This window comes from Octopus sinensis, linkage group LG8 (assembly GCF_006345805.1).
Source record: "Octopus sinensis linkage group LG8, ASM634580v1, whole genome shotgun sequence".
In the NCBI taxonomy this organism is placed as follows: Eukaryota; Metazoa; Mollusca; class Cephalopoda; order Octopoda; family Octopodidae; genus Octopus; species Octopus sinensis.
Window position 1 is genome coordinate 9,373,336 of NC_043004.1, and position 15,000 is coordinate 9,388,335.

Genomic DNA, 15,000 nt, shown 5'->3' on the forward strand with positions numbered 1-15,000 from the left:
ACTAGTGATTACTCCAAACACCATGATGTTGACTGGATGTTTGATTGTTATCACTTTTGGTACATGTCCTCAGATTGTACTGTTCTACAACTGACACCCAAACGTTCGGAAATGCTCGTATTGGAGTTTCCGGCGCGAATGCGAAGCAGTAAAGCATGTCATTTCCAAATTTCTGGTAGAGTGAATTGCGTCATGGTGCTGGCTTTCTCACAGACGGCGTCCAACTGACCCTACTGTACTGTGTAGTCGACAAAATCAAAAAGAATGTGCATGCGCAAATTAAAAATATGAGATGGCGACAATTTACCCATCGCACCCTGTGTGGTGTGTGTGTGTATATATATAGATATATCAGTGAAAAGTAATTCTTATCATATATATATATATATATATATATATAAACAGAATGAGGTAAAAAGAAATCCCAGGCTGTGAAAGGTTTCAGAACATTTATAAAGAGGAGGTCTTACAGCTGTTTCTGGGATATTTTACATATCCCTTAATCGGAGACAGTGTGAGAAGATGATTAAGCAATAGTTATTCTAGATAAGATAAGAAATAGAGAATGAAGAGAAAAAATGAAAATAGACTTGAGATATGCAGGGATATTGTATCTGAAGTTCCATTATTTAGGCAAAATGGTATACATATAAGATTCCTGTACCTTGTGAGTAAGTTCCAATAGTATTTAAAATTGGTCATTTATATATATATATATATATACGCATACTGACATATGACCTACGTTGGACTCCTCATTCACATAATCACCGAACCTGGAGCTAAAGTATAGTCTGTCCATGGCACTTACTCAGCATTACCTGACATCCTTGGGTCTTCTTGATACTATTATCTCTCATAACTTATATATATATAATATGTGACAATTATTCGGTATCCATGATAAAACTCCGAGTTTCGGATGTCGAGGCAGAAACCCACGCCGCCATCTCTTCAGTTACCGGTCCATCGTAAACAATGCTATGAAAATGCATAGCATTTTTTTCGATGGACCGATAACTGAAGAGATGTGGCGTGAGTTTCTACCCCGACATCCGAAACTCGGAGTTTTATTATGGCTACCGAATAATAAATTCCTCTATTTACATAATATCGAGGTCTCTTTCATTCATTTCTACCAATAAACACCCACCCACCCACACACACCCACACACACACATATATATATATATATAGATAGATAGATAGATAGATATATATATACATACACATATATCGTTTTGGGATTTGTTTTGCTAGATTCTTTATATGAGTTCGTGTGTTGAAGCATAATCTGTTGTGTCTGGGGAGAGTTATTCTCGTTTAGGGCCTTATAATTTAACACAGTCACTGGTAAGATTTCCATTCATTTACTTATTTAGTAAAAAAAAATTTCGTTGCGTCTTGCAACCTTTTTAATAGTTGTTGACTGTCCGTTATTCAAATTGCGTTCTTTTTGTTCGTTTGTGCGCATGTGTGTGCGCATACACATGCCTGTCTGTATGCATGTTTGTATGTATGCATGTGAGTGTATGCATGTATGTATGCGTGTGCGAGTATATTATATATATATATATATATATATATATATATACGTGTATACGTTTGTATGTATGTATTCTGCATATTTATGTGTTTGTGTGTGTTTGCATGTGTGTGAGTGTGTACCTCTGCCTCCTTGTGTGTGCATGTTTGAGTGTGTTTGTGACTATGTACTGTATCTGTATGTATGCCTGTATATCTCCATATGTGTAGACGTGTGTCTTCATATGTGTCCTTGTGAGAAGTGAAGTGTGTGTGTATATGGTCAGGTGTTTCAGTCTTAATTTGTGGATGTGGCTGTTCATACAACCTATGTACCTATCCGTCTGTACGTCTATCTGTTTACTTTCATTTCCATAAGGCTACATACATGTGTATATACATACACACACACTTACACACACACAAACGTTCATCTATCTGCATAACAGCCCACTAACTATTCTACCTGTATAAAATATAATCTGTGGGTATGGGGGTGCATAAGCGCAGTCCTCATTACCGAGGGCTAAAAATATTCGCATTACCATGTTTGTACAGACCATTTTCAATATAGCCGCAAATTTCAAAAAACGATCGAAATGAATAAGATTATAAGAATATACAACGATATTGTAAAGTATAATAGCCATCTCAATATGGCTAACCACAAAGGGGGGGGGGTGTTACTGTAGCTTTTTAGCCCCAGGAGATCATCGTCTCCAGCTGGCTTTAGGCACACTATCTGTGCTCTTATGGTATTTGCAAAGGGAGGCCATCACTTTCTCGTAAGCCTAATTTTTATTAATAAATGATAATAATATAAATGGGTAGCAAGCACAGCTTTGCTAGAAATCCAAGACGGCTCAAAAACCATGTAAGTTAGTTTTTACTATTTGCATTTTCTCTCGAATTCTCTAGTGTGTATCAGTGACAACTGTGGTTTTTGAATCGTTTTAACTCCTATTTCTAGTAAAGCGGGTGCTACCTAGTACCCTGCTTGTTATTATCTATTAATTGTAATATCTTTGTATGTATATATATATATATATGTGTGTGTGTGTGTGTGTGTGTGTGTGTGTGTGTGTGTGTATCAATATGTGTATATAAACACACACATATATAATGTATATATACGGGAGAACCCAAAAGAAACCAGAATTCTGCAATATTCTTTTATTCACTTAGTTTTACATGCTTACACTTTTATCGCCTTCGAAGTATTCTCCATTTGAAGCAATGCGTCGGTCCAGGTGCCTTTTCCACTATTCGGAGCAGTCCTAGAACTGTTGCAAAGTGAATTCTTTTAGTGCCTCAGCCGTTTAGTTCTTCACCTCTTCCACGTCTGCAAAACGTTTTCCATTAAGGACTTTTTTCATTCAGGGGAACAAAAAAAGTTGCAAGGAACAAGATCAGGTGAATTATAAGTAAATGGGGATGATGCCATTTCTGATTTAAAAAAAAAACTGTCTCACATCCAAGGTGGTGTGCGAAGGAGCATTATCGTGATGAAACCACCGCTCTCCAGTTTGCCACGGTCGGAACGTCTTCGTTTCACCGAGTCTCGCAAACGCTTCAGACCTCCCCAAAAACAATAAATACTGTGTGGACATTTCCTTTCGCATCGATGAAACAAAACAGCATCGTTTTAACATTGGACTTCACTTGGTGCGCTTTTGGAGGGGTATAGTGATATTGAATGCTTCCATTGACTTGATTGCTGCTTCGTTTCCGGGTCGGAGCCATAGCACCAACTTTCGCCACCAGTGATGACTTTTAAAAAGAAGTTCGGATCGACTTCCAACTGTTCTTTCAGTTCACGACTCGCATTCAGTCTTCAGTGATTTTCATCTTCCGTGAGCAAACGAGACACCCATTTTGCTGCAACTCATTTCAGTCACAATTCCTTGTTCAAAATTTGTTGGCAGGATTTCCAGGACTCCCCAGTCATGTCAATAAGTTCATCAATTGTTCGGCAACGGTCCTCCAAGATCAGTGCATGAATTTTCGTGATGTTTTCATTCGTTCGGGACGTCGATGGTTGCCCTGGACGAGGTTGGTTTTCAAGGGACACGTGACCATTTATGAAGTGTGGAAGCCACTATAAACTTGTGTTTTGCGCATGGCAGCGTCCTTGTAAGCTCTTTGAATCATGACAACTGTTTCGGCCGTCATTTTCTCCAGCACAAAACAAAGTTTCACGGAAGCACACTCTGTCCCTTCGTTTCGGCCATCGCAAAAGTCGACGAACAAGGGAGAATAACTGCAAAACAAAAACCACATGACAACGCCGGATGGCAGACTGAAGCCTGAGGGTCGCATCAAGTGGCTTCAAGCAGTGGAAGCCTGGGCTACAACGAGCTTGTCCCACAGAGAACGTTTCCGGTTACTTTTGGGTACCCCCTCGAACATATGTATGTGTGTATGTATATATATATATATATATATATATATATATATATATATAAAATCCATTATTTAGGCAGAATGGAATACATATAAGATTCCAATACCTTGTGGAATTTACTCACAAGGGACTGGAATCTTATACGTACATAGTTGCGGTTTTTTTTCCTTTGATATTTAAGTAGATGTGATATATCGGTTCCTTTGTTCTGGTTTCAAATAATCTCCTTAACCTTGAAAGCTAAACCCCTGCACACACACACATAAATACACACACTCACATACACGTGTGTCTGTGTCTATTTATGTGTGTGGGAATGTGTGACATTATGTGGTTAGAAATGCGGCTCTAGATATACAAATGCAATATCCCTGCATATCTCACATCTATTTTCATTCCTCCACTTCACTCCCTATTTCGTATCTTATCCAAATTTAAATATTGCTTAACCATCCTCTCACACCGTCTCCGATGAAGGGATATAATAAATATCCTGGAAACAGCTGTAAGACCTTCTATTTATAATTGATCTAAAATCTTCACAGCCTTGTTTATTTTATCTCATTCGGAATATGTATATATCTATATATATATATGCAGTAATATCCCGATATACAAGCTAATTTGTTCTCGGAGATCTCTCCTAAAACGAAAACTTGTACATCAGAGCAAAAACTTCCTATAGTAGCAATGTTATAAATTATATTATTCGTTCCCAGAAAAATATTTAACAAGTAAAGTTTATAATACTCGTAAATAAATGGAAATAAAACAACAGCAGAATGTGAAGGATAGTTTTCGTAAAGTAAAAAGCATGTCAAGATGATTTATAATAAAAAAATATCATTATTATAGCCCTGTTTTTTTAATGCCTTTCCCTTGCACAAGACACTCGCACATTATCATCAGCAGACGCGATCGCCGATTCACAAGCACTCGTAGACGCACTTGTAGATTTCTTTTTAAAAAATAAGTCTAGATTTGTTTGTTTAGAAGAAGGTTTTTGTCGCTCTCAATAAATGTCTCGGCAACACACAGAAGCATTTGTTATGTTAGCCGAAAGTTTTGCACGTCTTTCAAAATTTGGATCTTGTGCTTGAAAATAAAAATCCTAAACTCGGGTTCTCATAAAGCGAGTCCTCGTAAAGTGAGGCATTACTCGCTCTCTCTCTCTCTCTCTCTCTCTCTCTCTCTCTCTATATTATATATATATATATATATATATATATATATATATATATATATATATTATATATATATGTATACATGTATATATATATATATATATATGCATATGTATATGTGTATATATATATACATAAATGCATACGCACAAATATGCGCATTCATAATATATGTGTGTGTGTGCATAGTATACACACACAAACGCACGCACGCATATGGTGAGAGAGAGAAGGGGAGAGAAAGGAGACTATTACTTACCAATTATGGGATGGTCTGAGGCATTGTTTATATCGACAAAATGTATTGCTGCTGCTGCTGCTGCTGTGGGGGTTGTGTGAGAAGAGAAGGAGAAGAAAGAGTTGGACCTTATGAAGGGAAATAATCAATCGCTTAACTCTGGTCATAACACACACACACACACACACACACACATACACACACGTACACACACATACACACAATCACACGTACACACATAAACCGAGAGAGAAAAAAATAAGCTGAAACTTAAGAGATATACAAACAGACAAACAGATAAATAAATAGATGAGCAAAGAGAGATAATAAATGAACAAACGGTATGACGGAAGAGAAGGAGAAAGAATGGAGGAGGGGGTGAGGAAGAATGGGAAGAGGAGAAGGTGGAGGGAAAGAGGGGGAGGCTTGGAAATAGGAATAGATGTGATAGAAGTGAAGCCTAGAAAGAAAATAAGTATGTAATTATGTGACTGACTCCCTGGAGCATCTCAGAGTTTGGAGTAAACATCAGTCAACGCAGACACATACACAGAGAGACCAATACACTTAGAGACATATGCAAACTCAGCTTCGCACTCATATACACACACAGAAAGAAAGATACATACAAATATATGCATGTATGTATGTGTGTATCTCTCTCTCTCTCTCTGTATATATATATGTGTGTGTGTGTGTGTGTGTGTGTGTGTGTGTGTGTTTGTTAAGTCTTAAAATATAAAACCGGTTTTTGTCCTGTCTTGAATACTGGACATTACATACTGGCCGTAATCACATGATGTTACGTACTAATACTCGCGCGCACTCACACAAGCCTATACACATACATCTTTATATTTGTAATCTATACATAATGAATATACATGCATGTATATATATATATATATATATATATATTATATATATTATATATATATAATCAACAATCAAGGAACGGCCATAATAGGCCATTCACCCACAGAAATAACAGCCAAAGCTTCAACCGCAAATAAAAGTCAATTCCGTAAACAGGAAAAATTTAAAAAACATTACCCTGTAATTTCTTATACGATGCACCGTTTCATCTGCTGTTTAATGGTAAACTAACCTGATTAAATTAAATCAAGCCAATCTTCCATAGGCCCTCAGATTCTTCAGTAAGAAATAGCCACAAGTCGGAACAGATATTTTCACGAGGCATCTCCGACCCTGCAAGGTAATATCTGACCTAAAATTTTCAAATCATCGCACTCGCGCCAAATTTATCGGCAGCAAATAAATATAAGCCGTCGATTCCATTACGGAATTAACCAGAAAATTCATAATTAATCAATATAGGGTGGCAAAAAGAATTTTGTAGAATTTTTTTGCCACCAGCGGCCTAGTGGGAAAAATTAAATAGTCATAGACCATTTTTAAGTTCAACATCAACAATCAAGGAACGGCCATAATAGGCCATTCACCCACTAGAAATGACAGCCAAAGCTTCAACCGCAAATAAAAGTCAATTCCGTAAACAGGAGAAAATTTAAAAAACATTTACCCTGTAATTTCTTATACGATGCACCGTTTCATCTGCTGTTTAATGGTAAACTAACCTGATTAAATTAAATCAAGCCAATCTTCCATAGGCCCTCAGATTCTTCAGTAAGAAATAGCCACAAGTCGGAACAGATATTTTAACGAGGCATCTCCGACCCTGCCAAGGTAATATCTGACCTAAAATTTTCAAATCATCGCACTCGCGCCAAATTTATCGGCAGCAAATAAATATAAGCCGTCGATTCCATTACGGAATTAACCAGAAATTCATAATTAATCAATATAGGGTGGCAAAAAGAATTTTGTAGAATTTTTTTGCCACCAGCGGCCTAGTGGGAAAAATTAAATAGTCATAGACCATTTTTAAGTTCAACATCAACAATCAAGGAACGGCCATAATAGGCCATTCACCCACTAGAAATAACAGCCAAAGCTTCAACCGCAAATAAAAGTCAATTCCGTAAACAGGAGAAAATTTAAAAAACATTTACCCTGTAATTTCTTATACGATGCACCGTTTCATCTGCTGTTTAATGGTAAACTGACCTGATTAAATTAAATCAAGCCAATCTTCCATAGGCCCTCAGATTCTTCAGTAAGAAATAGCCACAAGTCGGAACAGATATTTTCACGAGGCATCTCCGACCCTGCCAAGGTAATATCTGACCTAAAATTTTCAAATCATCGCACTCGCGCCAAATTTATCGGCAGCAAATAAATATAAGCCGTCGATTCCATTACGGAATTAACCAGAAAATTCATAATTAATCAATATAGGGTGGCAAAAAGAATTTTGTAGAATTTTTTTGCCACCAGCGGCCTAGTGGGAAAAATTAAATAGTCATAGACCATTTTTAAGTTCAACATCAACAATCAAGGAACGGCCATAATGTTTTTTAAATTTTCTCCTGTTTACGGAATTGACTTTTATTTGCGGTTGAAGCTTTGGCTGTTATTTCTAGTGGGTGAATGGCCTATTATGGCCGTTCCTTGATTGTTGATGTTGAACTTAAAAATGGTCTGTGACTATTTAATTTTTCCCACTAGGCCGCTGGTGGCAAAAAAATTCTACAAAATTCTTTTTGCCACCCTATATTGATTAATTATGAATTTTCTGGTTAATTCCGTAATGGAATCGACGGCTTATATTTATTTGCTGCCGATAAATTTGGCGCGAGTGCGATGATTTGAAAATTTTAGGTCAGATATTACCTTGGCAGGGTCGGAGATGCCTCGTGAAAATATCTGTTCCGACTGTGGCTATTTCTTACTGAAGAATCTGAGGGCCTATGGAAGATGGCTTGATTTAATTTAATCAGGTTAGTTTACCATTAAACAGCAGATGAAACGGTGCATCGTATAAGAAATTACAGGGTAAATGTCTTTTAAATTTTCTCCTGTTTACGGAATTGACTTTTATTTGCGGTTGAAGCTTTGGCTGTTATTTCTAGTGGGTGAATGGCCTATTATGGCCGTTCCTTGATTGTTGATGTTGAACTTAAAAATGGTCTATGACTATTTAATTTTTCCCACTAGGCCGCTGGTGGCAAAAAAATTCTACAAAATTCTTTTTGCCACCCTATATTGATTAATTATGAATTTTCTGGTTATTTCGTAATGGAATCGACGGCTTATATTTATTTGCTGCCGATAAATTTGGCGCGAGTGCGATGATTTGAAAATTTTAGGTCAGATATTACCTTGGCAGGGTCGGAGATGCTCGTGAAAATATCTGTTCCGACTTGTGGCTATTTCTTACTGAAGAATCTGAGGGCCTATGGAAGATTGGCTTGATTTATTTAATCAGGTCAGTTTACCATTAAACAGCAGATGAAACGGTGCATCGTATAAGAAATTACAGGGTAAATGTTTTTTAAATTTTCTCCTGTTTACGGAATTGACTTTTATTTGCGGTTGAAGCTTTGGCTGTTATTTCTAGTGGGTGAATGGCCTATTATGGCCGTTCCTTGATTGTTGATGTTGAACTTAAAAATGGTCTATGACTATTTAATTTTTCCCACTAGGCCGCTGGTGGCAAAAAAATTCTACAAAATTCTTTTTGCCACCCTATATTGATTAAATATATATATATATATATATATATATATATATATATATATATATATATATATATATATGACGAAGATTAGAGGCTTCGAATGACCCGTCCGTTTTTTGTGTAGTCTATCTGAGTGTTTTGCGTCCTTGTCCCATTTTGTGTATATATATATATATATATATATATATATATATATATTCTTTTTCTTTCTCTTCCGCCATACCGTTTGTTCATTTATTATCTCTTTGCCTATCTATTTATTTATCTGGTTGTCTGTTTGTATATCTCTTAAGCTTCAGCTTATTTTTTTCTCGATATATATATAATAATATAATAATGAAATTATTGTATACAGTGCTCAGGTGCACCACAACTTGTCAAAAAGTGCGTATTAAAGTATATGCAGTAATGTACAAATGTCTGGAAAGCGAACAGTGTGTGAGTCAGATACATGCTTGCGTGTGTATGGAGGGGAGAAAATCAGGTGTAGTGTTACCGAATCTCAGGAAGCATGGAAGTTTTGAAGGATGCAGTGCTCCGACAACTAACAAATGATGCCAGCAGTTTGTTCCATGCTTCAGCAACTCTTAGCGTGAAAAAATGTTTCCGAAAGTCATGGGAGCTGTGCTGTTTTCTGACTTTGTAAACATGTCCACGGGTGTTTGAAAAGGTGCTCAGAGTTATTGTTTGTAAGATGATTAATAATTTTATGGATGTCTGCCAAGTCAGCTGCCAGACGTCAGAGTTTCAATGTGTCCATGCCCAGGGAAGTAAGGTGTTCAGAGTATGGCAGATGCCTGATGGAGGGTATTCTCTTGGTTGCACGTCGCTGAACGGCTTCCAGACGATTAATATCCTGGACAAGATAGGGGTTCCAGACCGGTGATGCAAATTCCAGGTGAGGTCGTACCATAACTATATAAAGCCGCAGATAGATAGCCGGAGAGCGGCTCACAAAGGACTTGGTGAGTGATGCTCAGGCTTCTTGGCAATTTTAGCGATGTGTTTTGTCCAACGCAAATCGCTGTCGGCAATAACGCCCAGGTCACGCTCACACAAAGACTTTTTGAGATTAGTGTTGTGGAGGGAGTAAGTAGACGCTGGGTTCTTCCTCCCAAAATGCATGGTGGTACATTTGTCCACAGCCAGTTTGAGTTGCCAGTCCATGATCCACTGCTGCATTGTGTCCAGATCTGATTGCAATAGAGATCTATAGTGTACAGGATCTAACCTCTTTATTTCGAGGTACAGCTTCATGTCATCTGCATATTTCAGCACTGTGGCATTCTTTAAGTTGGCATCTATGTCATTAACATATGCAACAAATAAAAAAGGGGGCCAAGAACAGATCCCTGTAGTATACCAGATGTCATCTCATAGGGTGAAGAGTGCTATCCTAGAACTGTGACAACCTCTTTTCGGCCGATAATAAAGGACTTCAACCAGTTATAGAGATCGTCTCTTACACCCAACGCAGAGAGTTTCACCATAAGCCTTTTGTGTGGCACAGAGTTAAAAGCCTAAGCAAAGTCCAGGTAAACAACATCCACCCAGGATCCGCGATCAGTGATTTGGGTAATGTTCTCATGAAACTCGAGTTGACTACAGCAGCTGGAGTAGGGAATAAAACGGTTGGGTCTCTTTTGGAGATGAGCACCACCAACGTTTACGACATCAACAACAGGGTGGAGGAGTCATGTTGTGGGTTAGTCTGAGTGGGGACAGACTTGCTGGCCAAGTCAGGATGCCTGAAGTGGTTCAAGTGACCACGAGCAGGCTGTTCCGTTGATTGTAACAGCTGGGACCCTCGTCGTCGTAACCGACGGAGTGCTCCTTATAGCTAATACAAACATAAATATTATAGCTAATACAAACAATCGTACCATAAGTGTACAAAACTATATCTTTAAAAAATAGATGTTTAGGAACTGCCACAGAGCAAGCATTTGGCACATGCTTGCAACCCATTTGGCAAGACGTAACTATCTGATTAGGGGTAAGAAATATGGTATAATTGAAGTCATGTTTGCTATAGAAAACGTAGCAAAACAGCACTCAACAGCCCAGCTGAGAAACAGTGAATTTGTCCTGATTGCAACATACTTGGGACGGCGCGTCGCCGAGATAAAAAAATGCATGGAGATATCACCAGAAATGAACACTTGTTGGATTACCGAAGCCGTCCTCCACGACTTGGAAGATAAAAACAGAATCATCGAAGTCGAGAAACAAGAAAAAAACAATTGAACTGGTCAGGAATTGCAAATCAAGAATTGCAAATAATGATCCAAATAAACCAAGACGTTTTGGAACAAATTCCTGCCAAACTCAGCCTTCCAGATGGCACTATGTTGAATGTCACAGTTGAGGGCAGAAGACGAACATGTTATCAATGCGGACAGAATAACTACCTGAAAGTCTTCTGCCCACAGCTAAAACAGAAGGAGGGCACTGCCCTCTTGATACAAGCACCACCCACACCACAACAACTGAAGCAACCCCAACTACAGAAGGAACACCCAACAACAAAAGCAACTCCGAGAAGAAACTCCAAGGAAAAGAAGCAGAGAGAGCTTCAGAAAACACACCACCACCACCTACAACGCAGTTCTTGCCAGAGGAACAAAAGACATCAGCATAACTTTACATGGTACATGCTCATACCAGTTCTCTGTTACTCCTTATTACTATTTACAGCGTAAGAGCCAATGAAGATGCACACAAACTTTACCGTGGCGGCGATTGTATTCTTTTTGCGCAAGGCTCTCAGATTCACTTAACAAGTGGGTCCTATTCTCCACATTCTTTCCACAGAGTCCACATTTCTGGGTGTCAGGTGTTTTATAGATGTTATACTTCACCGAATTGGTCGCAAGAGCCTGGTCTTGTGCAGCAATGATCAGGCTTTCGGTGGTACGCTTCAAATCACCTCGCTCAGTCCTGTGTATTCCTTTCAAACTGTCCATGCATTCTCATTTCAAGGTTTTCATCACTATTTATCGAATAATCGTCAAACGTTCTCCTTTCTCTCCTTATACAATTGTATATACTAATTAGTTCTCTGCCACCATTCTTTCCTTTCATATACAGTCTATTTACATTTATTTAAGGCGTAGCGCTCCATGCCGCAACATCAATTTTCTCGTCCTTCTATCCAGTGTTGATATTTCCTCATTACTCCATTTGAGGATGGACGCAGTATATCTGACCACCGCAAATGCTCAGTTATTCATTGCGGTAATCAAATGTTTGGCATTCACGTTGGATTTCAACTCCATCTTCACCCTTTTTTGAGACGCCAGGCCGCCCTTGACTTTCATTTCTCTGTGTAGAATCTCATCCATCTCCAAAATCCCTAAATAACTATAGCCACTACCGTCGGGTTCATCCATGGTCTCTCATGATGGTAACTGCAATACTCTGCAGGATGTTTTATTCCCTCTTTTCATATTAAGTGCTGAGCATTTAGTAATCCCAAATTCCGTACCGATGTTCCTACCACACTTCTGGGCTGCTTTGGTTAAGCATTATATCTGGTTTTTAGATTTCTCAAAAAATGACACGTCATCCATATAACAGAAGATGGTTCAATGATGGGCCTTTCTTCCCATATCGGTAACCCATCTTATTATTATTATTATTATTATTATTATTATTATTATTATTTATTATTATTATTATTATTATTATTATTAGTATTATTTATTTTCTCTTTATCACAGCCTAATGCACCTACAATGATAGGAATTGTTTCTGTTTTTAGATTCCATATTCTAGTTACCTCTATTTCCAGGTCTTTGTATTTTTAAAGTTTCTCCATTTCTTTTGGAGACACGTTGTCATCTGCTGGTATTGATACATCAATTAGAAACCATTTTTTTCTTCATGATCTCTGACAACTATATCTGGTCTGCTGGCCTTAATTTCTCTATCTGTGTGTATTGGCATATCCCAGAGTATGGTTGCTTTCTGGTTTTCTGCGACCTTTTCTGGTGTGTGCCTATATCATTTTTTTCTGTTATATTCCATAATGTTGGCATAGCTTCCAGTGTATGTATGTAGGACCTAACTGTGTCGTGTCTGTGAATATATTCCTTCTTAGCCAGGACTGGCAGCCAGAGACAATATGATTTATTGTTTCTTGTCCATCTCCACATATTCTGCTGTTACTTGTTATATTTCTTTTCATTACATGTTTTTGATAATTTCTGGAGGGGAGGCTTTGGTCTTGTGCTGCAATTAAAAATCCCTCTGTCTCTGATTTGAGTCCTATTATCATCATTATTATTCTTATTATTCAGTAGTTTTATTTTTATAGCGTGCTTTCACTTCACTACCGAGCACAGCTCTGTGTGCCTTAGGTATGTGCTGTGATTTGTTGTGATGCTCTGATGGTTTTTGTATGGAAAGTGTTCTGCGTAGGATGTGTGCAGTGCCTAGTAGTGCAATTTTATGTATGTTATATGTGTTTGTAAGTTCTGGTGTTTTGTTATGTATTTGTCTGAATATTTTTTTATCATGCCTAATGCACCTGCTATGATAGGAATTGTTTTTGTTTTTAGATTCCACATTCTGGTTACCTCTATTTCCAGGTCTTTGTATTTTTAAAGTTTCTCCATTTCTTTTAGAGACACGTTGTCATCTGCTGGTATTGATACATCAATTAGAAACCATTTTTTTCTTCATGATCTCTGACAACTATATCTGGTCTGCTGGCCGTAATTTCTCTATCTGTGTGTATCGGCATATCCCAGAGTATGGTTGCTTTCTCGTTTTCTGTGACCTTTTCTGGTGTGTGCCTATACCATCTTTTTTCTGTTGTTATTCCATAATGTTGGCATAGCTTCCAGTGTATGTAGGTTCCAACTCTGTCATATTATTATTATTATTATTATTATTATTATTATTATTATTATTTTGATTATTATTATTATTATCATCATCATCATCATCATCATCATCATCATTATTATGGTTTGGCTCTGGTTCCGTCTTATTCCTTGTGGGTAGCGGGTTACTACCTATAACCTTAGGTATTCACAAGTTTTCAGCAGTCTTTCAAATGCTTAGAACCCTCCTGATAATTCTTGCTGTCTCTAAGACAAACTTTCTGCAGGAGCTCTACCGGGCATTCTGTTCCAATCTCCTCCAGCCATTTGTCTCTATCTTAGCTTCCTGTTCCCAACGCACCAATAACTCTAAAGGTACGCCTTTACAGTTCGCATGCTCCAAAGACTTGTTATTTCAAATTTTAAGGGATTGTATTTTTTCTTGTTTTTCGTCCTCTTTCTTTACGATCCTGCAATCAAACTGGAATGATAGTTCGATCAGTAAGCAACTTTGCTTTTCCTCATCTATAATTGTTATGTCCGATCTATTATTGTCTAACTTCTCCATTGGAATAGGAAAGTCCCACAGACTCTTACATTTCTCCGACTCCGGGACTCTTTCGACTCAACGATTGTACTGTGTGCTTCTAGCTTCAAATCCTCATTTCTGGCACAGTTTCCAGTTTAAAACTTTTACATCCTGGTCGTACCAATTTAGGGCCAGCCTGGTCGTGCCAGTATGGTCATGCCAACTTCCTGTGTCAACTTGGGGCATTCTGCTACAATGTGTGCCACTGTCACATTCCAAGTTCCACAGGCTCTACATTTTCCTGGCACATTATTTTCATATTTAATTTTTCTCAAGTTGTTTGTTTTTATCGCTTGATCTTGGGCTGCTACAATTGGGGTCCCTGTCTCTTTTTTTTAATTGCTCCTTTTTTTAACGGAGCTCAGGATTTTGTTCAACACACACGTCTTCAGTGGCTCTCCAAAACTAGCCATGCAGAAGTTTCTCTTCGATCTGTCTGATATGCTCTCTTTGTATTTCATTCTTGATTGCTAGCAGATACAGAAACGCCGAACAAAGTGCTTAGCGGCGTTTCGTCCGTCTTTACGTTGAAGTCATGCCGAGGTCGACTTAGTCTTTCAACCTTTCGGGGTCGATAAATTAAGTATCAGTTGCGTACTGGGGTCGATCTAATCGTCTGGCCCCCTCCCCC